Genomic DNA, 16792 nt, shown 5'->3' on the forward strand with positions numbered 1-16792 from the left:
AACGTAGTAAAAACGACCACCCTAGTAGTCATTCGCATTGCTCCCGCCATCGCAAAAAACATGGTAATTCAATATGCGCACATTTTCATGTCTGGCATTATTTCCGTAAATTTTAGCAATGCCATTGTTCTTGTTCTTCTGCAGAGTTTTTGCTAGGTACTCTGTTTTTTTGCTGCTCTGGGCTTCGCTGCGCTACTCGTGGGCGTTGTTTACATTTAAGTCTCGTTTTTCGATTACGCCAATTTTTTTCGCCGCATTTTCATTTTCAATGCGTTGCGAGCAATCCTTTGTAGTAGCTGCTGCTGTTGCTGCTTTTTTTGTAGACAACCAACAACACCAACTGTTGCAACAGTTGCTAACTAGCGCCAATTCGATATTTCTTTCTGTTGTCTTCATTTCCAATTCTATTTTGTTCATTTGTTTTATGCAAATTTTCTGTGTTTTTCCGGCTGATTACCACTTGGTGCACTTGTGCGTATGTATGTGTGTGCGCAAGTATTTGCAGAGAATTTTTAATTGCGGCCAATTTTTGTGCGGCATCTGCACGCGCACAATTTGTGTTCATCTACTGATGTTGCTGCTGAATTCTTTTATAATTTGGTTTTTCTCTTTTTTTTTGCATATGTAAATTCAACCGGAAAAATTATGCAATTTTTTTCGAATTAAATTTTTCCCATTTTCGATTTATGCTGCTTTGCGTTTGTTTGTTTGTTTTGTTGCCTGTTAATGCTTGTAGTTTTTTCGAAAGGCGGAACGCAACAAATCACGTAATGCATTTGAGCACGTCCGAACTTATCGATGTTTGCATGCCTTTTTAGTATCAGTGCGATTGTCGATGCGTCACGGTAGGTGTCCGAACTTCTGTGATACACAGCTTTTGACCACAATTTTCACACAAATATTGTTTACTGCTGCTCGCTCAGTTCGATTTATGGCTGCGTGCAAAGGTGGCCTAATTTCAGTGTTTTTGGAGAAAATTGTTGAGACTAATAAATTTTTTGTTTCTTTTTGATATTGAGTGAATGGGATGTTTTTAGAGTCTATTTGGTTTTACACTTTCAATGTAAATGCGGTAAAGAAGTTGTGGCAATTTCATCGAAATGAAAATATTGAATATCAGCATCGTAAGGCAACGTAAGGTAAGGCTTTCCCACATTCAAATAAGGTGGTATATTTCGGTATAAACTTTGATAGGGATTTGAAAACTGAGATAATGCGGTGCTATCCTGAGGGAGTTCTAAGCTGACACGCATAGATCCCCTGCTCATAATGAGTTTAAGGAAAAGGCAGCACAGGTTGGTGGAAAAGTATTGACAGCGACTATTTTTAATAGGAGAGGAATCGAATTTTGTACATGGTTTTAATATTTTATTAAAAATTTTAATACACAAAAATGGGTATTTTGGTCTGCCAATTCATTCTTTGTCCGCAAGCCATTTTAAATTGATGTGAATTTTAAATTTTAAATTGAAATTGAATTTTTATTGCTTGAAGATTTATCAGCAACAAAAATTTAGGTGCTGCTCATGGCGGAATTGTTTGAAGTATCTGCTTCTTAATTTCCAACCGTGGACTGATTGAGTTTTGAGTCTAAACGGGGTAGTACAAATGTTGAATATGAACCAACACAAGAAATCTGTGCAAGTGCGTGTGAGATATTGCTTGAAAAGCTCCAAGTTAGGCTCAGCGCGAAATTCCTGACACCATAGACATCTGTAAAAAACGAATATTCTATATTTTATATGAAAAATTACGAAAAATTATATATAGAAAAGCTGTTCGGAAAATTAGTGCCGTGATTAGCGGCCGCTATAACCGAATGGTTTGGTGCACGGGTTTGAGACCCCGAGTATGAAACATTATATTATCGTAAAGGTTTGTTTTAATGGCGGTCGCTCATCGGCAGACATAAAAAACAGGTCGCTTCTCATAAAAAAATCATCTTTCGTTTGGAGGTGTCGTAAACTGTAGGTCGCCCCATTTGTGGAAAAACAGCGAGGCGCAAATCACAAATAGGAGGTGGAGCTCGGCCAAATACCTAACAACTCTAAGTGAACCGCTTTGAGTTCTCTTTATTTTGTTATGTTATTAACAGTCCTATCATAATTGTATCCCCATTGCTTGACATTTGAAAAGTGGGTGAGGATGGGAGGAGCAAGTTGGTAAGAGGCCTAACTAAGGATCTTTACAGGCCATATATGCCTCCATCCAGTGCCTTTATGCTGAACGAAGATATGCAAAACCTTCTTGCAGTCATGGTCAAGAAGTGCCTGGCGGGTAGGCATAAAACGCTATGGGAGGAGTTCCTGAATAAGAAAACCAAACGTCGAAGAAAATTGAAGAACGGGCCGGGATATCGGTCCAAACTAGGTGGGAGTAGTGACTGCTACCACCGGCGGGCAAGGAGGGACACTTGATTCTCCTCTGTGTGTCGCCAGAGGTGGTTGCAAGCCTAAGCAATCGAAATGCTACTGAAAAACAAGGCAGCATGGCGACTGGAAACCCAACCACGGAAGAGAAGCTGCTGACCTCACTAAAAGCTTCAACTTCAGGTGCCATTTCCGAGAGCTGGAAAGGAACGAGTAAGGAGGGACAGAAAGCCCTTACCCAATACAAAGCGGCGGTCGAAATCCGAATACGGCTCGGTGCCAAGAGTAGAAGAATCTGAAATGAGCCGCAAGCGTGAGAGAACTTCGCAAAAGACGAAAGGTTTGCAACAACGAACCCTGCCTTTGCCAATAAAATTGAGAAGAACGTGACGAGAAACTTGCAGGAGACAAAGGGGCAAAGGTCCGGGAAAGAAGAAAAACCTGTAGCTAAGCGTCCTTGTACAAATGCAGCTTCTGCAAATCCTACTGACCAGCCGAGCAGTTCCAAGAAAATAGCTAAGTGACCATAGCCAAATGGCACCTGATCGTGGCACTGATTGCGCGAAGGCATCCGAATGGACACATGACGACAGATCAATGGAAGCTGCTGTAAGCCATTGCTGCGCGGACCGTAAACGAGCGGGACAAATCTTCGCCTTCATTCGAAGGAGCAGGATGGTGCATGGGCGTTAAAGTCCTGTAACGACGATGCGACGCTAAAATGGCGCACTGCAACTGTTCCGTCATGGGAGGGTTTATGGAACGGCGCAAAACTGAAGATTGTGGATAAGGACAACATTCCATACGAACCGAGAGCTAAGGTCCGGGTATCTAGGATAAATGAGGAAGCAGAGAACAAGCTGTATCCGCGCTTTGGGAAGATGCCGTGGGGCACCGACAGTAGCAAAATTGGTTCACAATTTTTGAAGGATACTTGGAATAAATGTAATAATGTTGAGGGCGATTATTTTGAATTCAAAAAATAATATTATACTCGTATTGTTTTAATGTTCATCTCAGTCACTAGTCATACATTGAGCAAGATAAAATAATAAAACGAAAGGCATGGGAAATGGGGGAATTAAGTTTCAGGAATTTGGTTATCCCTTTTTTACTCGGGCACTGAAAATATCGCATAGTCTGGAAAGAGATGAGAACGGCTGGATCCAAGCCACAACAACGCGTCGGTCGATTTATCATTCATTGAAGAAAGGCAATTCAATGTTGCTGCAGCCACTCTATAGCCCCGATATGAATAACGAGACTTTTCTATTCTCAAAGATATTTTTGCATTTAAAAGGAGCTTGCCACGGTGGTGGATAGGAAGTAAAGGGTGTGCAACCGTGGTGTTGACTGTGTTAACTTCGAAGTATCGCCACAGATGCTTCCAATTGTGGAAGCACCACGTTGAAATTGTTGTGTGGAGTTTGTTGTAGAAGTCTATAAGGTTTTTTTTTTCGGTGAGTTATGTAGGGTTCAAAATGCCTTCGCAATGATTGCGACCATCGTCTACGGCGTTGGGCGGTGTGGCCAGAACAATCCCTCCTCTCCTTATGGGGAGACACACTTCCCGGGACTACTTTCTGCAGTACTTCGGAAGAGCCCAGAACGAGCCTGCACTGCCAACTTAATGGTGACGTGTGAGGAACATACCCGAAGGCTTGCCAGAGTTGTAAGGGAACGAAGGCGATTGTAGCATTAGTCTATCAGCCATTTCGGTGAGGTGTCACCCTTCTGTACTAAGGTGGTAGAATACTACTTTTACCAGCCCATAGACTTTTTGATCTGAAATATTTTTCAGTATACCGTTGGAGGTTCTCGGGGTATGTGAGGCCTTTCGAGCTGAGCCGGGTAATCTAATACCGGTCTCCCGTATTTTTGCCCCGCCTCTGCTTGTCGTGCGTGCTTAAGAGCCCGTGATTCCGTGATTTGTAGATGAATTATTGTAAAAGGAAATGAAATTTGAACATAAATATTAAATTATATAAATGATGCCACGTTACTAAAATTCTGATACAAAGGGTAGAGTAACCATTAAAGACAATGATTGCTGCAGTATTAACGACGATCCAGATCAAAATATCATGAAAAAATTCGGGATCCTGAGTTTCTCGGGATTGCTCCAATGTTTCCTTATTGATTTATTATATCACAAAAAAGCTCTGCTTGAATATTAGTACAAAGTCCCGATATATCAACAAACATTTCGGGATCCCGAAATTACTATTTTAAGTGCTGAGATCCCAGTATTTGCAATGATTTATTTATTAGTATTAATTTTTAGTTATGCTGTGTTATTACTAAAGTTTTGCTCGAAGTCAGTGCTTAATTAGAAGTATTTCAATTAACTTTTCCTCATGCCGTATTTGCGCCAACCGAAGAGATACAACTGGGGTTTTTCAGGTGATTTTAACCATCCTAAAAACTGTAATTCTATTCACATACTAGCCAGTATTTGAAATCCCATAAATTCATTAAATTAAAATTCCGCCAAATTGGCGCCATTTGTGGTCCTCCAGCAGGTCGTTTATTGTGGCAAAGGCCTCCTTTTGGGTCACGCCATCCAACAGCCGCTCACTGCGCTGCATTTGCTCACATTTTCTCAATTCTTTTTTTCTTCTTTGTTCCACTTTAACCAAATGAAAGGACAATAAAGTTCTATTTCTTCAACGCTTCACGGGGCAACCATCCGCACTAAGCTTCGATATGTTTTTAGGACATAAAACTTTTAGTCAAAGTTCTTGATGGCACAGCAGAAATTGTAGGCGTGCATGAACATGTGTTGCATGTCGCATGTTGCAACTTACAAAAAGTCACTATTTGCCTCATTGCTGCAGCATAATGTTTGGCCCATTTTTGTGTGAGCGCCGGCACTTCAGGTTGCACAGACCAGCTAAGTTTCCGCAATTCGCTGCGAGTCTATGTGTGTATGTGTGTGAGTGAGTGTGAGTGCTCGCACTCACTTTCCACTTTCTGATTTCTTATGACTGGGATACGTGCTGGCAACATTGTACTCGCCGCGTGGCACATTTCCTTATGTCATTTGTGGCAGCATCTTTTGCACATCAGCTGCTGCTGCTGCTGCTGACACAATTCAGGGGCCTGGCGCAGTGAACTGCTCACTGGATGCAACGGACTTCCCTGTTGCTGCGTTTATGCCACATCGTCTTCGCTTCCCCCTACTCTTCTGTCTCTTCTTCTTCTCATATTCTTACACAATTTCTGCGCTGCTGCACTGATTTTCCAATGCATCTGTGCCCCACTTACGTCAACTTCATTGTCTGCCACATCAGGTGGCGTAGCATCATCAGCGACATTTATATAGTAACTCGCTCACGATTGCCGATGTATGGGTGTGTGTGTGTGTGGCAGTTTTTCCAAGCGCGTGTTAAACGTATGACACTGATTGTCGTTGTTGCGTCACGTGTCTGCAGCACATGCAACACTTTACATTTGTTTAGTTTTTTTTCTTCTTTTCTTCGTCTTTTTTCGTCGTTGCCATGGCTTGTCGCTCCATTGTCGACAACTTCGCTGCTGTTGCACGGAAATTCTCATTGCAGTTGAATGGCGCTTGATGGCCGAGGCTGGTGGCTATTGAATGAAATGGAGCGTACGCTGTGCGGAGTGGAGAGGGGCAGCGAATACTCTTTGCCATTGTTGTTGCACTACGGTTCGCGTTGTCGCTGCTGTTGCCGCTTCATTTTCGATTTCATTTGAGCGGAAGTGAACGTCACTTTTAATTATTTCCTCCTCGCGCCCCCTGCATGCGCTTGAAGTTTGGTCGACTCTGTTAGTTTAAAGTTGATTTTTGATTGCATGGGATGTGTGTGCGTGACTACACGAACTTGCAAGTTCGGTCCATTGTTTGTATGTAAGCAAGTCTGTGGGGGGGAAGGTTGCCTTGCCGTTTGTGGCACTTAGCACTTTGACAAATTAATTAAAAAAAAAATGTATTGCCTTAAATTAATTTTTAATTTTCTATTCTTCTTTTCAGATTCTTACAAGTCAAGCTGAGGTATCGTCACAACTTGGTTCAGTTATTTCGGGTAAGTGGATTTGTGATTTCCTTTTGGTTGAAGATTTGTGGAATTTTTACAATTCACTTTAATTCTCTTTCTTTTTTTTCGCTTAGCAAATCCAGTTTACAAACAGTTCAAATTACTTAATCAGCTTTTCACTTAAATATTTTTTATGCTTTTGCCCATCCACTTCTATTAGGGAAAAATGGAAACCATACAATTTTGATTTGATATGAAACCTCAAATCAGACTAAATTGGCAAAAGAAGTAGTTCCAGCCTTTTCTGATAAGTAGAAATGGTTTGTGGAGACTTCTGCAGCGATGGGAAAAAAATTATATTTTGGGATTTTTTTTAGTGAAACAATAAATGAAGGGTTTTCCAATAACAGGTGTTGGTGTTAAACAGGAGAGATGATTAACGGGTTTTTATGGCCGGCATTTTATGGTATTGATCTGAAACATGTTTCCCTGAACGGGAAACGTTTCTGGACCGTGTTATCTCTCGAAGAGTTGATCACAATTGGCCACCGAGATATTGTGATTTAACACCTAGTGACTTTTTTCTTTGGGGCCACGTGAAAGAGAAGGTCTACGCCAACAGCCCAGAGTCGATTCAAGACCTCAAAGATGGAATTCGTGAGGCTATCGAGGACATAGGGCAGCCACTTTGCAATTCGGTTATGGAAAATTTCAAGAAATGGATATTGTCCTGTAAGCGTGGTCGTGGTGGTCATTTGCCTGATCTTATTTTCCACTATTAACGGCATACCTTCCTCTTTATAATGAAATGAAAATCTGATCATTTATTATTAAAAAATAGCATTTTTCTTTGAATATCGAAATAACACCTCTCATTGGAGAACATTTTAGATCAACGTTCTGGAAAAACTGTCGTATTGCACAACTCTACAAAATTTTATTTAATTTTTCAAAGTATATATTCACCCCTTTGCGTTGATGTTTTCCGGAGCGACCCACAGTTTTGTGCCGCTTCTGAATGGCAGTTAGTTTTTCATGCACTCGGATATTTGCCCTTGCCTGCTGAGGGGTGAGCGGTATTAGAACAGACTTTTTCTATTATTGTTGTTTTATGTTCGGGTATGCGAATTTGGGTCTTACCAAACGAAGTAGTTAGTGTGAGAAAAAAGGGCGCCTGTAATTTTTCTAAAATCATCTTAAACATTCCCCATACATTTTTGGGAAGGCTGCTGGAGCGACAATGCTTGGCGAGGTTTAAATTCTGGTCGCACCAGGGACGTTGAACCGATTGTCTGGGTAACGCGACTGCTCAGATTTTCTTTGGCAAAACTTTTCTGAACCGGAAATATTTAATTTAAGATGAAGAACATTTTTTTTTTTATTATTCATATGAATAATATTTTGTATCTAGGAATCTTTATAAAGAAAAACAGGCATGTTCGTAGTAAAAGAAGAAAAATAATAACTTGTACCTGCGTCCAGATCCCGTTTTTCATCCGGAGAACTTTTTCCGCAAAACCACTGATGTTTTCCCACATTTCCTCGCTGCTTAGCATCTTTTCGATTACATTTTCAGTGGCTATGACAGCATTCTCCAGCGTTCAACGTTCTTGTTCCTAACGAATGCATTGGAAGAATGTGTGTTCAGCATCATCTTCGGGGGCATCTCCGTATATGCATGTGGGGTGCTCGCTTTTTCTTATTTGGAACAGGTATTTCTGGAAATAACAGTGCCCCGAAAGCATTTCGGGTTGTATAAAAATTAACTTGACCAAAGTTTCTGCAGTTCCATGTGTTGACGCCTTTTATTAACCTAGCCGTCCATCAGCTGCATGTTTCGTTTCTCTAGCGGCCTTACCATGGTCTTGTCGGTTCGTCCTTGATTTCGCGCGCTGCTGATTTGATAACTTCTTCTTCCATCCTCGCATTCCCCGCAACTTTTCAAAGGATAGTAAGTCTATCGGTATTGAGTCGTTTAGCTTTTGTACAACTGGCGCTGATACGCCAAGTAGGAGCTTACATGTGTGATTTGCCTTTAGCACATTTTCCTGCAGTTTAGCTCCATATGAGAGCTACAACGGAGAGTATTGTAGCCATCATCATTTCCAGTTTCCTTTGGGTTGGCCACTATATTTACCATCAGTCTACTGAGGAAGGATGCCATCTTGGTGGTTTGTTTTATTTGGACCCAGAAAGTTGGTCTTGGTCCCAATATTATGCCTTATGTACTTTAGGACCTTTTTTGTGGCTAGCGGACTCGTATTTGAGCAAGTTTGCAATCTAACTTCTAACGGAACGTACATCTTTGTTAAAGGTATTATCTTCGTTTGATCTGTGGCTTATTTGAGGCCACTTGAGTATAACCACGTTTATGTCCGTATCATGACTTGGTTTAGTTTTCTACGGCCTTTTTCAAGGTTTCGAGCTGTGCTGACTGCGGCGATATCGTCTGTGTAACCGAATAGAAAGATTCTATCATGCATTTCTATATTGAATATCTCGTCGTAGCTGATGCTCCATAAGTTAGGACTAAGAATTTATCCTTGTGTCGGTCCATATGTGACGTATATACATCGAAAACCCTCTCGGGTTTACGGTCTCGCAAGTAACTCCTCATCATGCGCTGTTGGCATGCCGGAATTTTAGACCTTGCTCTAAGGAGGCTAATATGCCCGCCCATTTTACGCTGTTGAAAGCGCTCCTTATATGAAAGAAGAGATTAGGTACCCTGAACAAAGCGGTGTTGAGTGTTCTAAGGAAGAGTCGCCATATCGCGAACCTCTTTTCACAAGGTGAACTTAGTAGCTAAATGATCTCAGCGCCAGTTTCTCAACTAACATCTAACTTTAGCAGCTCACTTTACTATGTCGATGGTGAAAATATCGAAATTGGTGAAATTCTGTAAAGATTGGCTCAAAAACTGAGGCCACAAATACGATTGAAGCATTCTAAAGGATGCCTGTATTAGAACTCTAGCTCGATCCTTTAAATTTCAATTTTCAAATTAAAGCAGTCTGCATTAAGTTTCTATTCCATTTAAGTAAAGTATAGGTTAATGCAACAGCACAAAGCGCTTACCTCATTACTCCCGACAATGCAGTACTTTTGCACTTATCTACAAATACAATTTTAATTTCCTACCAATCAAAGTGATTCAGATTCTACCAAAGAAATCTCGCATCAACCATGCGGCATCTTTCATTTCCTAAGGCTAAAGTGGCAACAGCAAAAACAACATTACAAACATTAACTGCAGTTTCGCTTTTCCCCACCAATCGATTTTGCTTTTCGAACTTTCTTAAAGCTGTTAGACGCTACGCTTGATTGCCGACAAAAAAAAACAAAAATAATAAGAACGAGAGGAAAGAAAACAGCTGCACTGCTGCTGCTGAGTGATTGATTTTCATCGTGGACTACTGCTGTTGCTGGTGTTGTTGTATTACCTTTGCTACTGCAAGCGCACCACCATTTACCATTTACCATTCACCATTTATCGCATTGCACCACTGAGACACATTTGCATCGCACATTTAACCTCAAAGTTCGTTCGGTATACGAATGACTGACTCTCACCGACAGATTGACTGACTGTCGAGTTGACTGCTTGGTGACTGCTTGGCTGCTTGGTAAGTGATGGCCTTAGTCGCACTCGGGGCTTGCGCTGGGGCGGCTTACTACGATGATTGGTGACTCTTGTTTGGTGGCATTAGTAACCTGCAACGTGCCGCGAGGTTAATGCTTTGATACTAAAAGCATAACACTCACTCAGTCATCACATACACACATACACACACATACATACACCAACACGAACATAGTGCACATGTAAACAAATCAAATGTACAGCAGCGCACCTTACGCGTGCAACGGTTGCGGACAATGAAGCGGACAGGTCATCAATCAGTTTCAGTTAGCCGCATTCAAGGGACACTTAAAATGCTGCTTACTTTACGGGCCAATCAGTCGAATGGCTGGCAACTTAAACCCGCTCGTGAAAAATGCCTTAATAAGGCGTCGTACGGGAAATTGAAGATTTGTTGTGGTGAAGTGGTGACGCGTGTTGCTGCCGGTTTTCACACCCGCCGCTGGTGCGCCGCATTACTTGGACACAAATACAAAAAATTGCTTACTATAGAAACAGTTAGTAAGTAGGTGAAGACGGTATTAGCTGATTTCGTGCGCCCGCGTCAAACAGTTAAGTCTACAATGGCCGCAGTGGGTGAGCGAGCAGCTTATATGTTCTGAAAAGAGGGGCAAAACAACAATGACAACAATGGAAGTGAAGCAATGAACACCTCTGACTCTTTGTGCTGTGCCGAATCGAGAAATTGGTCAAGAGGCCATTGGGTAATTGGTATTAAATTTAAGACCAGTTAAGTCACCGCAGTAGCGGAGCAGGGCAAATGATAAGAAAACGTAACCAAGGGTGTTACTACCAATTGGAGACGTTTTATGGGTAAATGAGTATCAAATGGGAAAACTAGTTTACACGCAGGAGTGCACTTGCAAGCGGCATCATTTTTGTTATCGTTGATTTGAAATTTTGAAGAATAGGTTACTGGAGCTTTAATTAGGTGAGCCAAAATAAATGCAATATGCTTTTATAAAACTCTTAAAAGTTTACTAAATCAAATTGGAATGAGCGAGAAAGGCATTTTAGATACGCCTCACAGAGATATGTACCGAAATTGCTTGCTTAAGTTTTGAGCCAAGATACGGCACGCGGTTACTAAAGCAGCGAAGGTCACGGGAATGCTAAGCAGACTAATGGCAAACGCCCGTGGTCCAACACAGAGCAAAACAGGCTGATCATGGCTACTGAAAACGCAATATGGCAGTGAGGTATGGAGAATTGCGATTAACTGCAAAACCCAGCGCAAAGCACTGGAGGCTGTACAAGAAACAGCGGCACTCAGAGTAGCCTCAGCCTAGCGTACTGTCTCAGGCGCGGCAGTTTTTGTAATCAGCGGGGAGATACCTGCCGACCTCATGGCCCAGGAACGAATGGACGCGTGGAATTACAAGAAAAAGATGTCATGGGGATGTCAAACCATGCAGCGGTGGCAAAGCCGATGGGCCATTGAATTGAGTAGTAGATGAACGGCGAAACTCACTCGGGGAAGGGAAACTTCGGGGAAGTAAACTATTTCATGTCTCAGTTCCTCTCGGCCCACGGTTACTTCAGAAAATACCTATACCGCAAGGGTGAGGTCAACGAATTGCGAAACACCGAGCCATGTCGCCGAACTCACGTTCTTTGGTTATGACAGATGGCTCGCGGAAAGAGATGCTCTGAGGGTGCAGATTTGCGATATCGTGCCGACTAATACTAACAGCAAAATGTTTGAACGCGAGGACAGCTTGAATGTGGTAAAAAGAAACATACAAAATAGACCTCGACACAACAAAGCCAAGTCTTACAGCCAAAGACATAAGAAGGCGAGCTTATAGCCTGAAGCTGACTACAAGCATGGCGGACCCAGACGTGGGTGAATAGAACTAATTCATTTTATGGACGCTGTTCTGGGCCCTCTCGAAGTAATGCAGAAAGTAGTTCGGGGAGGGAGTCTCCCCAAAAGAAGAGGAGGGATTGCAGATTTTAGTAGTCACACAACTCAACGCAGTAGACGACGGCCGCTGTAAGTGCGAATGCATTTTGAACACTACTTCCCCCACCAAACAAAAACAAAAATGCTTGCTTATTAGTGGGTACTTGAAAATATTCGCTTCGGTTTCGCTGCGACTCCGTTCGAAACAGGCTGAAGCTTGGTTCGGTGTGGCCTTTTTTTTTGGTCAGGACAATGAGCAAGTCGAGCACTCAGACACAATCAAGACCATTACTGCACTCGGATTCCTTTTTATTTTTCTTTATATATACCCGACCTCTGAAGAAATCTGAGTAGATCTTGGGGTGGCAAGGAGCAAAGGTGGTCGCTTCTTAACGCATCAGTGACCTCAAGCCTGCCAATGACCGCAACCCATTCGCTAACCGTGGCTTTGATGGGAGTAGAAGGAAGTGGCATAACGGGCTCCGGGCCAGAGAAGTTGGCAATACAGATGCATGTATTCCAAGAACAGAGTGCAGTTTTGTCCCGCTGAATTCCACGTAGACCCCAGAACCTACAGTGTTTGCCGGGCTCACTTTCAGAATTTGACCACAATTGAGCTTCTGGCAGCACTACACTGTATCTCTTTTCAAGTACGACTCTTGATGGCATGGAGTCAAGGGTTATGGATCGAAGTCCATGCTTTCTCTGCTTTCCAATGCTGGACATGGGCCGTACCAGTTCTCATTGTGTTTCAGCCTGCAAATGGCCTTCAAGGCCTCTCCTTAGATGAAAACATCAAGTGGTGGTAGACCAACCAGGGCATCTAATGCCGGACCTGAAGTAGTCGGAAAAGCTCCTGTGCAACAGATGGCCACAATGCGTTGTAGTCTCGATAAGGTCCTCCTGACTCAAACGAGAGAGCGTCTGCTCATCCAGACCATCCATCCAGATCGGTGTGGCCTTAATAATCAATGTTTGGTCGTTCTCTAAATGTATACACTTTATTTATAAAAATTGTTTTTTTCACAGCAGAGTAGCCTTTATTCATCTAAGCAAACAACAACATATATTGAATTTAATTTCCATTGCCCATATTTTCCAAATTGTATTTTAGCTTTCGCAACTTAAAAAAAAAAAAATTAAACGCGGTCAGCGCATTCGTCATTCTGTAAAATGATTTTAAATTTTGGTTTTGTTTTGCTGAAATATTTAGGTTATGGCACATACACACATTGAACAATGGCACATACACACATTCACCTGCATGTTGCAGCAACATAAACATCAATCAAAAATCCTACATACACACACACATACATCAATGCATGCACTGCAAGCAGAAAAAATTATATTTTTGAAATTCCAAATTGATTGCAAAACGCTAACTTTTTTTAACCGGTTTGCCATAAGTATGAAGTACAGCTATGTTTGTTTTATGTGCATGGGATTCTGTTGCAAAGTTATTCGGAAACTTGTTTTATCAGTCAGAAAATTAAAGGAATTTTAGAGCAATAAATTTGTTCGCATTTTTGTAGAGCCCTTTATATTCTTTTTTTTAAAGAATATAAAAATCAGAAAGTATTTTATACAAAATTGCGTGCTTTATTTAAGTAACTGTATAATTTGCGCATAAGATAGTAATTCAATAATTAAGTTTTTGCTCAAAAATTGTGTTGGCTACCTACCTACTGCTGGATATACTACTGAATTCACTCAGTCCATGTATTTGTTCAATTCGTCAATTAAATAAGAAATTTTTGTCTCAGCATGGAACGCATCTTTCATAATTCCCCTTCGTAAAAGTGGAAATAGGTCAGTTGTAGAAGGCTAAAAAAATTTCATTGTACCCACGCGTTGACCTCTTGAGGGAATTATTGAACAGAATACGCTTTTGCCGGTTGCTTGGTTGGCTAAAGTTGTTCTTCTTAATTGGCGCGATAACCGCTTATGTGATTTTGGCCGAGTTTAACAAAGCGCGCCAGTCGTTTCTTTCTCGTGCTAACCGGCGCCAATTGGACACAGCAAGTGAAGCCAAATCCTCCTCCACCTGATCTTTCCAACGCAGAGGAGGCCTTCCTCCTCCTCTGATACCACCAGCTGGTACCGCATCAAATACTTTCAGAGCCGGAGCGTTTGTATCCATTCGGACGACATGACCCAGCCAACGCAGCCCCTGGATCTTTATTCGCTGTGCTATGACTATGTTGTCGTAAAGCTCATACAGCTCATCGTTCCATCGCCTGCGATACTCGCCGTTGCCCACGTGCAAAGGTCCAAAAATCTTACGCAGAATCTTTCTCTCAAACACTCCAAGCGTCGCTTCATCGGATGTTGTCATCGTCCAAGGTTCTGCACCATACGTTAGGACGGGCATGATGAGAGCCTTGTAGAGTGTTAGTTTTGTTCGTCGAGAGAGGACTTTACTGCTCAGTTGCCTACTTAGTCCAAAGAAGCACTTGTTGGCAAGAGAGATTCTACGTTGGATTTCAAGGCTGACTTTGTTATCGGACAGTGGACAATGTCCAACTAGCGCTGCCACGTCATTTTATTGCCACCGCCTCGCTACCAACTCGTTTAGCAGATATTTACATACAGCATGACTATATCCAGTAGGCGGGTCGATTTGTGGGGAGGCAAAAAATCGACCATTGCTCTATGAAAATCATATTCTAGGGATCAAAATAAGAACTTTTTAGTTTCTTTTCTTATGTAAAGGCAAAAATGCTGATATTTTGAAATGATTGTATGGGGAACCCCCCTGGGAGTTTCAGGGGTGTGCCACTGGCATGGGTGGATCGGCCGCCCAAAGTTAGTGGGGCGGTCATACATTTGGACTCGATTGGAGCACTCTAAATGGGTCAAAGTGGGACTTTTCGTTCGACCCAAATTGGGGGACATCAGAATTCGTTTTAGAGGTATGGTTCCTTCGGCAAAGTTTCTTATTTTGATCCCTAGAATACGATTTTCACAGAGCAATGAGCGATTTTTAAATCGACTCGCCCTAATATCCAGTCTATGTGGTTACAGAACCTTATTAGGTTGTTGACGTCTAAGCCAGACGGAAAGGGATGCCCATTTTAGCTGCTTGTTCCCTGATAGACCAAAAGTCAGTTATGAGTCTGCAGGCGTCGCCGTGAGTCTTTTCATATTAGTCAGTATTGTCGTGTGTTTGCCATAATTATCCGCTAACTTTGCATGTTGTCTGGTCTCTCCATCTACATTGCGAAATTACATTTTTGAGTGCAATCTCAGTGGTGTGAATACCGATTCTGCAAGGATGTTACCCATAGCAAATCCCACTGTATAATGGTTTCACATATTCGAGTTACACTTTGAGCTAATTTCTATGCAAGTTTTGGAGGTAGTCGGCTCCAAATCAGCCGAATTCACCTTGATAACTGTTTGATCGTCCATAATTGGTTTGCTTTGCATTTTTGCTTAACGATTGCCAAAACTTTTTTAATATCAGCATCAGGCGGCTATGAACGCCAATCCCACATTTCAATCCCATTTTGGTGATTCTAGTCTATACTGAAGTCTGTATAAATTGTATGAACTTGAGATCTGTTCTGGAAGGCTGAAATGCAGTAATCATTGAAAATGGACAAATTGGTGACAGTGGAGCGACTTGCATTGAAACCATTGAGACAGGCGGAAGCTTCGAAATCGGCCTGTAATTGCTAACATCGTTTTTATTTCCACTTTTAAATATAGGCGTAACGGCAGTTAATTTCCAGTCGTCAATAAAGATATCAGAGGACAACGATTTATTAAATATAATTATAAGAGGCTCAGCGAGACGCAAGCAGTTCTTCAGCAAGATGCCCGAAAGGCTATCCGACTCAGTTTTCGATGTGGGCTTGAGCTTCATAATACCCTTGACGACATCAGTAACAGATAGGCACAATGTCCCAAAATTAAGAGGTGCAAAACTATTAGAAGGCAAACTAGAATCGAGCTCTAAGTCGGGTTCAAAATTAGAGCAAAAATAAATTGGAAAATTCTATGACAGAATTTGCATATTTACTATTATAAAAAACATTTGGCACCGTTGAGCAAGACTTTTTTGATTTGATGAATTGCCAAAAGGCCTTCGGATCCAGTTCGGATACAGTTAAATTCCTTTAAATGACACTGAAATTTTGAGTTATGCATTGGGTCACCAGACCTTTTACACAGTTAGGAAAATTTGTTTTTTAGATACTTTAGATGCCTAAGCCGTTTGGTATGCCAAGATGTCTTATACAGGATTGCCCATATTCGATGGACCCGACGAATTTCGATGACTCTTTGGGCTCATCCCAATCAACGAGGCTTGTCCGCAGGCAACAATCTTTTCGTCAATTGAATCTTATACGGGAATAAATGCAAATCAATCCGGATAATTCGTTGTAAAGTGGTCCGAGCAATGCCCAACTGCTGAGAACGGCGATTTTGGGATGTCCTTGTTCGGTTTGATTTGACCTCTTTGGATTAGAAAGAGCATCACAAGTCGAAAACCTTTCGTCCAAACGTTTAATGGTGTTCTTAGAAGGCGCACTTTTCGAATTATTAAATTTTTTATACTCACGCTGAGTTTTCACAATTGACTTCTTTTGTTGAATGTAAATTTTAAAAATTTGGAAGCGCTCGCGTGGCGTGTACTGTTCCATGGTAAAAATCCGCTTGGACTGACGCTTCCAACGCGGTATACCATTAAGCGATCTGACGTCTCTGTCAAAAGATACAGGGTTGCCAGATGGGTCCGTCGAATATTGGCAACCCTGTACACTTTCTTATGATAAACAGGAATGTGCTTCAAACACAGCTCAGAAACCTTAGTCTTAAAAAAATGAAAGCAAGAGGTAACATCATTGTCATGGAAGGCATTATTCCA

The 16792-nt window shown here is 41.8% G+C and overlaps 1 protein-coding gene across 1 annotated transcript in view; it reads left to right on the top strand.

Annotated features, from left to right (window-relative positions):
• LOC129242380 (uncharacterized) overlaps positions 1-16792 on the top strand; it is a 329060-nt gene that overhangs the window by 86918 nt on the left and 225350 nt on the right. Inside the window, exon 4 of the mRNA XM_054878991.1 lies at positions 6364-6415. The gene's annotated coding sequence lies outside the window, so the exon portion shown is untranslated. The remainder of the gene's footprint in view (positions 1-6363; positions 6416-16792) is intronic.

Source organism: Anastrepha obliqua, chromosome 1 (genome assembly GCF_027943255.1).
Source record: "Anastrepha obliqua isolate idAnaObli1 chromosome 1, idAnaObli1_1.0, whole genome shotgun sequence".
Lineage (NCBI taxonomy): Eukaryota > Metazoa > Arthropoda > Insecta > Diptera > Tephritidae > Anastrepha > Anastrepha obliqua.